The sequence below is a fragment of the Aulostomus chinensis genome, chromosome 4, assembly GCF_037954235.1.
Source record: "Aulostomus chinensis isolate RoL2024-O1b breed Wild chromosome 4, RoL_Achi_v1.0, whole genome shotgun sequence".
Classification (NCBI taxonomy): Eukaryota; Metazoa; Chordata; class Actinopteri; order Syngnathiformes; family Aulostomidae; genus Aulostomus; species Aulostomus chinensis.
This window is the reverse complement of record NC_141323.1, coordinates 13,644,945-13,657,084: the sequence shown is the minus strand read 5'-3', so window position 1 is coordinate 13,657,084 and position 12,140 is coordinate 13,644,945. Positions and strand designations below refer to the sequence as shown.

The window sequence follows — 12,140 nt, the reverse complement described above, 5'->3', positions numbered from 1 at the left end:
AGTGCAGTAAAAGGGAAATCGTTCCGTTTTGACAACACTTGAAAGGAGCAGCAGCAGACAGCAGAGACAACCGAGGGTTGTCATTTTCCAGTTTGTGAGTGGGTGGTTGTCGGCTGCGGTTTGTCACACAGTGGACCTGGAGCAGACGCTCAGGGATGTGATGGTCCATGTCTTCGGACCCAGACAAGGGAGGCAGACATACAGCCGTGAGGCCAAAAGGCCCTGTGGTCACACATTCCTAAACTCCTCCAGCGCTTCCTACAGCTGCGACCAAAATATCAGATCCAGTCATGCAAACGCTGCGGTCATAACATCACGCTTCCATTTACACATAAATATGTTTATATTGTATATGTGACAAATGTTATAACAGCTGTAATAATAACAGGTGAGTTGTTTTTCACCTGAGAAATGCAGGAAGGGAATCAGGAGCTATCAGTCATGTTTATCTGGGACTGAGAACTAGAACTAAACCCTGGCATGTGCAAAAACTGGCGTCGTATGGAGAACGAGGAGAAATAACAGAAATAAAGCACTACTTTTAAGACTAATGGCTATATCTGTAACAAATAAGATTAGTCGGAAAGAATGACAAAACACTTACAGATTTTGTTGTTGTTGTCATTGTTGTTGTTTTCATTTAACTGTGAATTAATTGTTAATTCGGCTCCAGTTCATTCCCCATTTAATGACCTTTCCATCTCTCAGTCGTGACGGGAGGCCCTCCGTGTCCTCCTTCCTTCTGTCTGTCCAATCTTTATGAACATAATTCTTCTGGAACACCTGGAGGGAATTTCCTCCAATTTGGCACAAACGTCCACTTTATTAGATTTGGTCTTCAAAGGTCAAGGTCACTGTGACTTCTCTTTTTTTTTTTTTTTTTTTTTTTTTTGGCGGTAACTCAAGAATTCATATCTAATAGGATCAAATGATGAAGTGATGACATTTTATATTCAAAAAAGACCAAAGGTCAACTCGACCGTGTTCAGCAAAAACACTTTTCTGGACATTATTCAGCACCCTGACCGAAGGAATGGAGGGGCCACACTTTCACTTTACACTTTAAATGAATTCCCTCAGACGTCCCTTCGTACGCGGCTCTCTGGATGGACTTGGGTGTAAACTGCAACTTGACCGGTTAGACATATATTTAATTTCATTCTTTGTCGATTTTTAAATAGCTGTGCTCTATAAATAAAGATTATTAGTAATATTATACAAGCGTTGCATATAAATGGGTTGACGTTTTATTTTTTGAATCCCTGCTTTTAAAATACATAAAAATGCAATCAAATCAAATCAGAGACCTTTGTTGGGTTGCACATGCATGTCCAGCCAGCAGTCCAGTCATTTTTTGTAGTATTGGTTACAAGTTGAGTGTTAGTAATTTTACACTACACAAGCTACTCTTTCTGTAGCTTACCTGACTCGCCACATATTTAATTAATATGAAATGAAGTGAAATTGTATACACCTGCTTAATTCCAGGGTATTTAACCAGGCCATAACTGTGACTTCTATTCATAGCGCCAACAGGCACTATTACCAGACTATTTTGAAATTAGACGTCCATCTCAATTTACTAACCTAGTTGGCAGTTGTGAGGTCATCATTGGTTAATTTCAGCTTGTTTGTTGGAAGTGGTCAGGAGGCCGTTTCCCCCTCAACCACTGATGTGAATACCGTCATTATGTTCTCTATGGCATCCGAGAGTGGTAGTTTGTGTGGGGCTCTCGGTCCGGCAACGATGTCCTTGTATGGTTCTTCCGCAGACGGAGACGACAGTGTTTTTATTTACATTCCACGTCGGGCAGAGAATAAATAGATTACTTCTTTACTGTTTTGATATTTTAGGTAAAAGATGCAGAAGGTTTGCATTCATCTGATAGCGAACGAACAACGATAGAGATGTTTTCTGATTTGTCCTCTCAGAAACTGTTATTGTTCCTGCTGCGTTGGACATATTTTTAGCTCGTCATGAAGACAAATCACTGTGGCACTGAGAGAATTCATAGGTGTTCCGTGGGGGGGGGGGGGGGGGGGGGGGGGACCAGTTATTTACAAGCCCCGAACTAAATATGGCTTGATGAATTCCTAAGTGTTTCGGATATCCGGCGTTGCAGTTGTGCCAGTGTGGTGTTGTTATTTGTAACCTAGAAATGGCCTTGCATCAGATGTCTTTAGTCGTGGACCAGTGGCGACCACAGCAGCCACGGCTTTAGCCAGGGAACCAGAGTGGGCAGACAGATCTGTCAATCAGTGGCTTCCGGAGTTTGTTTTCTAAGACCTTGTCCTCTTAAGTGCATGCTTTCGCGGACATGTTTTTTTTTTTTTTTTTTTTAGAGTACACACATGGCAGCCGCAAAGCTAATTGCTAGGAAGATGATAGCGCTGAGTGGAACAATTACAAAGATATTTTAGAAAGTGTAGGCTTTTGACTGCACAATTTTAGGAAATGGCGCTACGGAAGACAAAGCACAACCCACAGTAATATAAAAATTGATTTTACTGATTTCGATATTCTCTTGCATACTTAACGCTTTAGCGTAACTAATTGTGATTGTTTATGTTTTCATTAGTAAGAAAAAACACAGGCGTGTTAGCTTAAAATGTAGCCCTTCTTATCTACAGGGTTTGCTAAATTGCTACGGAGACTCAGAAGGGACAAAACAAACACTACAAATGACATCTTGTAGGCTGTCCAATATCTCTCCAACGAGTCTAAAATGTTGGCTTAAAAATGTGTCAAGACATTGCTGCGTCACACTGTTCTATTACAAGTTAGATCATTATTAAGGAATGCTACTGACTGCCGTAGAACCTGGAGGCCTCTGTAGGTTCTTCTACACGCCGGGGGGAAAAAAGGGCAAAATTTGGCATTTTGGCAGTTGCCATCATGACTTTTCCAAGGGAAGTAACATGTCCTTGCAAGGCTGTGGAGCTGGAGGTGAAGGGATAGCCTGCTGTAGCGATCTGTCAATCACAAGGTAGCCACACCCTGCCTTATTTTTTACTTCAAATTGGACCATAATTTACTGAATGAGCATCATGCTGTATTCAGGTAGAGGGCTTGAAACCTCAAACTCATTAAGAAATGGTTTCCTGACATGATAAATTCCACGTTTTTCTCATTGATCTATGTAAGATTATTAAGAATGAATTGCAAAAATGTTCCCCGACTTATTTTGCCTGTAAAGTCGGCTTGTGACTCCTCATGACAGGTTACGGCTTGAGCAAGACTGTTTAAAGGATTCTTGGGGGGTGTTTCCTCCAACGAAAGATGAAAAAAATAAGATCTGACACACATTTATGTTGTATATTCTGTTCTCTTTTTCTCATATTTGGCTCCTTTACAAACCAAAGAGGCTACAAATTGTTGACCGTTTTAAGAATAGAAATGTAGTTTTTCCTGCAAGCGTTCTCGCCAAAGATCAAGACATGGAATCTGCAAAACAAATACATCAGGTTTAACCTTACTGTCATCACAATGGAACAAGTGAATGTCATTTACCAGGAGTGGGGTTTGAACCCACGAGGACTATTGTCCATTGGATCTTAAGTCCAACGCCTTAACCACTCGGCCATCCTGGTGACAAAAGCTAATGAGAAAAATCAAAACATAACTTGAAATGTCGGTAGGTAAAATGACATCAAAGGTCTGTCAACAATTTGACGCTGCCACTTTGACACTGTGACCTCATTCAAAATAGCATCTGTACTGCAGCATTGTTTCCTGCACTCTAGCGTGGCACTTGAAGGGCGCTCGGGGAGCCGTCTCATTAAAGACTGACCTTTCAACGGGGAGGTCACAGACAAATGGACGCAAACACATGAGACCCCAGCGACTTCTGTCTCGTCATACCTGGGATACGCCACACTTACTGCCCGTTGATGGACTGGACGTATCACATTCTCTTGTTGTGCATTTTCAACATGGCTCCCTTGTGCAAGGCAAAGTGCACAGGCACCTTTAATAAACAATAAGTGGCCATGTGCTCCGCCAACATGCAATATTTTTTCAGTTAATGAGAGTTAAAACTTTTCACTGTAACATTCTTTTTAAAAAAAAAAGAGGCTCAAACACCTCATCTTGGGATTTCGAGCCTCCGTTGAGACTCGATATCTGCAATGCAGGGCCTGACTGTCTCTCTCCTGAGCACCTGCTCAGTACACTATTTTGCAATGCTATTGTGCTTTGTGAAGGTCTTTGGGCTTACACCTCATCAAGCTGAGAATTCTTTTACTACAAACATAGTTCCCCACAGTAGAGGGACATCGATCACCACATGCCCGCTGCTGCAATGCAGTGAGTTAAAACCCCCTGGAGGAGCAGTGGATGTCCTAACATCTGTTTGACACCAGAGGGGGATATCTATTTGTGAGAGCAGGAAGGATGGGACCTGGCTTGTGTTTGAGACGGAGGGTTTCTTTTAAATTGAAAAAAAGAAAAAAGAAAAAGAAAGAAACTTCCAGCCTAAATCTGACCTACTTTTCCATGAAAAGCTGTTCCTATGCTACATTAATATGGCAACGCTGTCCTGACCTTTCAGGAGGCTGTTTAAGTTCTCTTCCCAGAAACCAAGCACAACCAGTCAAGTGCAACTTGAGGTGCTTTTTAATGCCAGTCCCTGTTTATTCTTGATGACATCTCGTCAGGAACCGTTGCACTTTTTGACATCTCTTCAGCGTTACTTACAAATTAAGACTGTGAGATGTGTGTGTGTGTGTGTGTGTTCTTGTTTGTTTCCCTTTGAATACAGAGAAATTGCGTTGTGTGTGTTTTGTGCAATTGTTTCAATATTTGTAATCGTTTTCGTTATTTTGTGGTTAGAACGATCCATAAAAGATATCACTTTGACAATCCAGACTTCTTCTTTTTTTTAAATCAGATGTTTCCCAATTTTACGAAAACGTTTCAATCGATATACTAAAGATCTGATCAAAATGAGCGAGCTTTCCTTCTCGACAACACGTTTTCAAAGTTTGATTCAAACTTACTGAGTTCCCCGATGACCTTTTATTGACAAGCGCGTGCGTCTTTCACAGAAGAAAAGGTTCTTTTATTAATATTGATGAAGTTCTCTACCAGTGTTGTGCTAAGTACTGGCAGTCAACAGCAGAGACACAGCGAAGTTGTTTAAAAACGTGATCGTTTACGTGGACCAGATCACCGATCCCTCACACGATCCTCACCTCTTCAATAAAGACAAAGGGCCTCCCTACATCCAATCAAAATACGCTCGGATGTTTTTGAGGAATATCGAGCATTATTTTGAAAGATCAGAATACGATCAAGATTATTGACAGGATGTTTTCAACTATTTCATGTGGACTCAAGGAATTTGGTAAAAAAAATTTAAAAAATTAAAAAAAAAATCACTCATGACACTTCAAGAAGGATTTTCTGCCAGTGGCCTAGAAAAGGCTTTGGGATCCAGAATCTATGATCCGATCCAGATTGGCTCTGAAAGTAAAAGTTAATATTCCCCTTTCTTTTTCACAAAATTTCAACATCCATCCATCAGTTTCTTTATCCTGCTAACAAACATAAGGTACTGATCATAATTTCTCCTTTTTAAAATGACTAAACAGGACATTTTATTGTTTAAACGATGTTCCGAGTAAATAAATACAGATGGCTCATGATTATGTGAGTTGCACGTCACTTTTTAAAGGCTTACACCAGTGTAGTTTTTGATGAAACCCAATATGGGTAAACCACAACTTGCCAATGATTCCTGTGGATCATTCTTGAATATCATTTGTTATTAGTTGCTCTCCAAGACAGGCAGCATGCCAGAACCTTTGATTAACTCCTTGTGGGTATAGATTTCATCCAGTAGGGGCCTTGACAAAAATAGATGATCTGATCTTGGTTGTGCTGGCAGAATGACAGGATCCCTGTCCAGGATGACTCACTCTCTCAGCAGCGTGCCATTCCTGACGCTCTCCTCTACCCGTCAGCTAAATTGCCTTGATCCTCCGCTCATTGCCGCCTCTCGGCCAACCTCGAGCTCACTCACTGTGGAGCAAGGTGGTCGCATCCTCCAGGCCGTCGGCTTGGTTTTCATCCTATAGGGGTGAGAACGTGCAAAGCAGTGAGCAAATGTGTGAGCGAATTCCTCGCATTCCCCTGCACGATACTGGTGCCTTGGCTCGGTGTTGGGTTCCTGGGAGAGAGGGAAGAGGAGCCAGGGGAGTCGGCTGCCGACTCAGCAGCTGACACCTCCTGTGATCTCTGTCTCCTCCTGCAGCCATAAACCAAATCGTCTGACTTTTGAGCAGAGCAGCCACAGAAACTTTCTTTTTGACCTCAGTCAGTCGGTTTTTCCTCTTCTGGCTCAGATGCGGCACTCACCAAAACTCAGCATCCGTGTGGCCATATTTGACATTTGGCTCAGTGGAGTGAAATAAAACACACACACACACACACACGCACGCACGCATGCACACACACAAAAACTGGATCACATCTGACAAAACTAATTGACTGGTGTTTTTGAGGAAGTCTGGAACAGCTAAACATCTCATCACCTATCACTTCACTTGTCCTACTGCCTAAATTAGTCAATATGGAATTTTTAAAAAATCATTATTATTACATTGATGGTCATCACAGCCTTGTAGATGAGCAACTGCAACAGGTCAATCTCCAACCTCCATAGACGCAGAACACACTGAACACGGAGGGAAATCATAATATTTCTACAGAAGCCTATCCCAGCAGCTACGGGCGAGAGGAGGGGTTCACCAGTCCATCGCAGGGGCAGGGCCAACACATACAGACAGACAACCATTCACACCTACGGCCAATTTAGAGTACCAATCAGCCTCGTCCCCAAATCCATGTCTTTGGACTGTTGGAGGAAGCCGGAGTACCAGAGAGAACCCACACAGGAATAGGGAGAACATGCAAACTCCACACAGAAAGACCCCCTGCCCAAGCCGGGACTCGAACCCCAAACCTTCTTGCTGTGAGTCGACAGAACGAACCACTGCACCACCGTGCAGCCTGAAAAGTGATTCCTTCCTGCCTAAATAGCTCTCTTCATTTTGAATTGGGGTCGTATGCATCAGCTCAGCTGATTTCTACTGATGTTACAACGTTTACGTACGAAAATGTGCCTTTGTCGTGTAGCTAGTTTTTGTGTAGCTCATGGAATGTTAGCATTCTAGCTTCTGGGGAGATGTTGACATCCTGGGCTTCATTTAATTTCATTTATTTGGACGATTCAAGTCGTTTTCTGTGTTTGAACAGCAAATTTCCCGAGGGCGACCGTGTTGTTGTTTGGTGAATGCTCTTTCCTGGGGACCCTTCTAAAAGTGGACACCCCCCCATCTGTATAAACGCTCTATTGTATTTGCCCCTTTGAGTTGTGATCCCATACCTGACCAACACTTTCTAGAACCTCACTGGATTTTATTGATCGATGGCTCTGCTTAGGTTGCACGCTCAAGGGTGACGGGAGCTGCCCCACTACCAGACACAAAACAGTTTGATCACACCTTGTTGAACCCTAGTTTTTCACCTTTCAGAGCCCTCGGGATCAGACTGTGATTGCTGAGCTTTAAGGGAGATCGATAGACGGGACTGGAGGCAATTAACGTCCTTCAAAGTGCAAGGTCATCTGTAGTCATTACTCATTCACATTAAGTTCTGAGACTTTTATAAAAAAAAAAAAAAAAAAGATGACACAGCATTTCAAGAGTATATTGCGTCTGTGTCAGGATGTGTTCCTGAGACATGATTGGCTTGCAGGATATGGGATTGCATTGGATGTTGAAAAGTGGGCGTGTCATCACAAATATGGAGAATTACCATGATTCAGCGCTGGATGTTTGCCTCCGCTCAATCAAATCTATGGCACTATTCCTTTAAATTATCCATGGTTAAAAGGTGGTAAAAAAATAATACAATAATACAAAAGGAAAACCAGCTTTGTGATCCCACTCTTTTTATTTACATGTTTGTATGCTGACCTCAAGTTCTTATCTGCTCTGTTTCTTCCTGTGCTCCAAATCAAATCCACTTTGTGGTTTGTAAAATTGTACCACACTGAATTTAAGTTCAAGCTTTCTGAAATTACAATGTTGTTGTTGTTGTTGTTGTTGTTTTTTTTGGGGGGGGGGGGGTTACCTGATAAATTAGTTGCATCTGATTATGACTTACAGTGACTCTGCTCCTTTTATTCTCTGGTGGTAGCTGGCCTGAACTTCAAAAAAATTGCTGTGTCATGAGCTGTGTATGGTTGTTGTAACCAGTGTAAAAGTCACCTCTGCCTTGGTTGTTTTCCCCTTAGTCACTCCGTGCCCAATTTAGCAGCAGCCACATCTTTCTCTGCAAGGTGCACAAGCTGTACCCTTGAAAAGTTATTTTTACTGGGGACACTCCCATATGACAGGCTGCCTTTTTGTCATCTCAAGTGCAGCCCCAACCTTGACACAATAAGATCGAAAGAAAGGAGAAAAGATCTATTATACATGTCAGCTACTGCACGTGTGCTTGCGTTTGTAGCATTTTCCCCCAGCCTTCACTACTCCTCCTCCTTCTGTCACGCATTTCCAAAGCAGCAGAGGACAAAGCATAACCCAGTGCAGTTTTTGCCTGTTGAATTATACATAAGCTGATTCAGCAAGAATATGAAGCTCAAGCTAACTTCAGGGTGGTAACTTACTATTTTACAAGCCCCGGCTCCCACGCATCGAATTCTAATTTTCCTTTATTGATCACCACATCACTGCATTTTGTTAAGTTAAATAAAATTTGTTTACTTGTGCCAAAGATCTCGTAGCTCTCATTTGGGCTAAAGAGGATTATAACTGTCATATTCAGGAAATATGGTACAGTGAAGGCTAAGCTGGAATCTGGGAACAGTGACAGTGCAGTGTCGTGTGGCTGTTAGCCATGGTAGAAACATGGTTCTACGTCTGTCTTTTAGCTTGTCAGCACTCCACTTTGCACCAAACTGTAAGCTCAGCATTTATTAGATGGATTGCAATTTAAAGATATTCATTCCCCCCCCCCCCCCCCCCCATGCATGTATGAAGTGTGTGTGACAGGGTCCACTTTATTTGTATGGAAGTTGCACAGTGGTCAACGAAGCTAAAATCACTGACTTCCACATTGTACACCAAAGACGTTAACAAGTAGAACCAGTTTAGCCAAACTGAATGGGGGAAAAGTAATTCAAATATTTTCAGACCACACTTTGATAGTTAATAATTATTTCAGACCTTTCAACTTGAGAGCAGCGATTGTTGTTTCGGTCGATAAACTGGAGCAGCTACGTATCCAAGTAGAGCATCACAAAGCTGCTAGCATGGCCTCAGACTCCCAGAATGAAAGCTTATATAAGCGAGTGAATGCTACGGGTACATTTGTTACGCAACATTAAAATGATTTTAGATTTGTAATTGTTTGTGCACAAGCCTTGCCTGGCGTCTGCACAGCTGGGCAGATTATAATTGCCCGTCTATGTCAGCCATACTGATGTCATTCCAGAGAAATCCCCATCCACGGCCGGGTCTCCCCAGCTGCTGTTTCAATATCAGCTCTTAAAGCCCACGTTAATAAAATAGTAATTGAAAGAGCTTTACATCTTCCTGTATCGAGTTACTTACACTTTCTTAATATGTACGATAGCTTTTTGTATTGCTGTTGCCTGAGGTCCATTTTCTGATTGATGTGTGTATATAAGTGTGTGTGTGTGTGTGTGTGTGTGTGTGTGTGTGTGTGTGTGTGTGTGTGTGTGTGTGTGTGTGTGCGAGCACGCACTAAGTAGATCCTATAATCGCAACAAAGACAGCTGACCTGACTATAGTAAACTGCAGACACTTCTCTCTCGCTCGGGTCTCTCGTTTCTTTGTCAGGGACTCTAATATATGCAGTCAAGGCGAGTCTGGAGGCAAAATCAATCCGCTGTGTGTTGTGTTATGCGAGCAAGTCTCCGTTTACCGCTTCCTGCCCCACTGTTGCGGTTATAGGGGTTATTCAGTTTTTATAGTTTATCATGCTCCAGTCAAGCACTTAAATTATTAGTTGAATGAAATATTTCATCTGAGGCCATTTTGCAGCTCAGTTTACTCATAGCAGTCAGTCATGCTGGGCCTGTGGAAACAGGTCAGCAGGAGGTTCCTCTAATCTGACAAGATCTGATCATGCCGCTTTTAAGGAAAGCTGTTACAAGCAAGAAATGCTTGAAGAAATGCTGGATACAGTGTTTTGGAGCTTGAACAGCCATGATAGTGCAATGAATGATGACTGTGTAGGCTGGTGGTTCAGATTCAAGATGATACTGAAGTCTAGGGGCCAGTATTCAACCATACCTTTTCCGGTGTATTTTATTTTTTTCCCATATAAAACATGTGATTTTGAGTGTTTATTATAAGATATATAAATATATCTATCTATCTATCTATCTCTATATATCTATATCTATATCTATATCTATATATATATATATATATATATATATACGTATATGTATATATACATACATATATATATATGAAAATAAAACTGACTCGATCAATATCAAAATTAGCTGTGATTAGACTATGATCTCTGACTTTACTCACAGTGCATCAAAGCTATCCGGGTAGAATCCTGACTCTCGTCTTAGTCTTTCATCTCAGCCTTTCATCTCAATGTGCTGTTTCATTCTGTAATGTCGGTCTGTCATCTCATTCTTTCATCTCAGTCAATCATGCCATTGTGTCAATCACTTGTCATCTCCGTCAGTCATCACAGCCATCTGTCAATCACTTCATTCAGTCATCTCAGTCAGTCAGTCATCTGTCAATCACTTTATTCTGTCATCTCAGTCAGTCAGTCATCTGTCAATCACTTTATTCTGTCATCTCAGTCAGTCAGTCATCTGTCAATCACTTCATTCAGTCATCTCAGTCAGTCAGTTATCTCAGTCAATCACTTCAGTCAGTCATCTCAGTCAGTCAGTCATCTGTCAATCACTTCAGTCAGTCATCTCAGTCAGTCAGTCATCACAGTCATCTCAAATTGTGTATAAAAGCCTATCTGACCACTTAATCCCGTCACCTGCAAGTCAAAGCTCAACTCACACAAAAGCATCTAGAATCCGCCCCCTGAGATTATTGCGATGGAGATCAAAAGTGTCATCCAGATTGGAGAGCTAAAGAGGGCAGCAGTGCAAGTCTTCCTTCTCAAGCTGGTTAGCAGGATGTTCCGAAGGGTGCAAATGGAGCTGGCTGTGTCGTTACTGCAGGACTCAATCAGCCATTATACTGACAAGGTCTGGGACAAAGTCAAGGACCTCGACTTTGAAATCAGTGCAAAATCTTTTAAGAAACTGGATAAGCTCGTCCTTAAAGACCTGGTAAAAAAATGGGGTCGTCCAGAGATCGTGCTGGCGATGATGACCACTCTGGACCCGGATGTTGAAGATTTCATCGCTTCTTCTTTCGAACGTCACATAATCCCACAGTCCAAGTGTGCCGCCATCCGCAGGTTCTTCTCTGCGGTGGGCAGAGCCATCCCTAAGCTTTTTAGAAACAGAGCCAAGATCAAACCCCTTCATACCTGTTGCCTCCCCCCACAGTCTGAAGACATGTAGGAGGGGACCAGGTTTATCGTATAGTCCTATTTAACCATACATGTGCGTTTGAGAGCCAACGGTTGTCTGTCTTTATGTGTTGGCCCTGCCATGGACTGGCGACCCGTCCAGGGTGAACCCCGCCTCTCACCCGAAGGAGTGGAGAGGAAGACCAAAGAGTACCGGAGGAAACGGAGGATGGATGCAAGCGCAGGAGAAGAAGAGCAAACAAAGAAACAACAGAATCACGTTTCAACAACGACCACAACAGTTTCCCCTTTGACCACAATGTGCATCGCTTACGGATTTGGCCACCTGGAGCAGAGACAAGTGGACTGAGACACTATGGACAAAGTTGGATCCCAGTTGACCGATCCATGTCAGCTCTACAATTCTACAATTTCATTTAGCAGACGCTTTTGTCCAAAGCAACGTACAACACAAGCAAGAATTTAGACCTAATTAGGAAAAAGTCCATAGGAAGTGCAAAAGTGCTTCAGTTGTGATTTGGTCACAGGTACTGCCATCTAGTGGCAGAAGAAGTGTTGCCCCCCCACTTTTTTTTTTTTT

General features: G+C 42.3%; 1 non-coding gene across 1 annotated transcript; it reads right to left on the bottom strand.

The window, feature by feature from the left end:
• Nucleotides 1–3,508: 3,508 nt before the first annotated feature.
• trnal-uaa (transfer RNA leucine (anticodon UAA)) lies at nt 3,509–3,591 on the bottom strand. The gene has a single exon. It is a non-coding gene; the product is annotated as a tRNA-Leu (tRNA).
• Nucleotides 3,592–12,140: the final 8,549 nt, after the last annotated feature.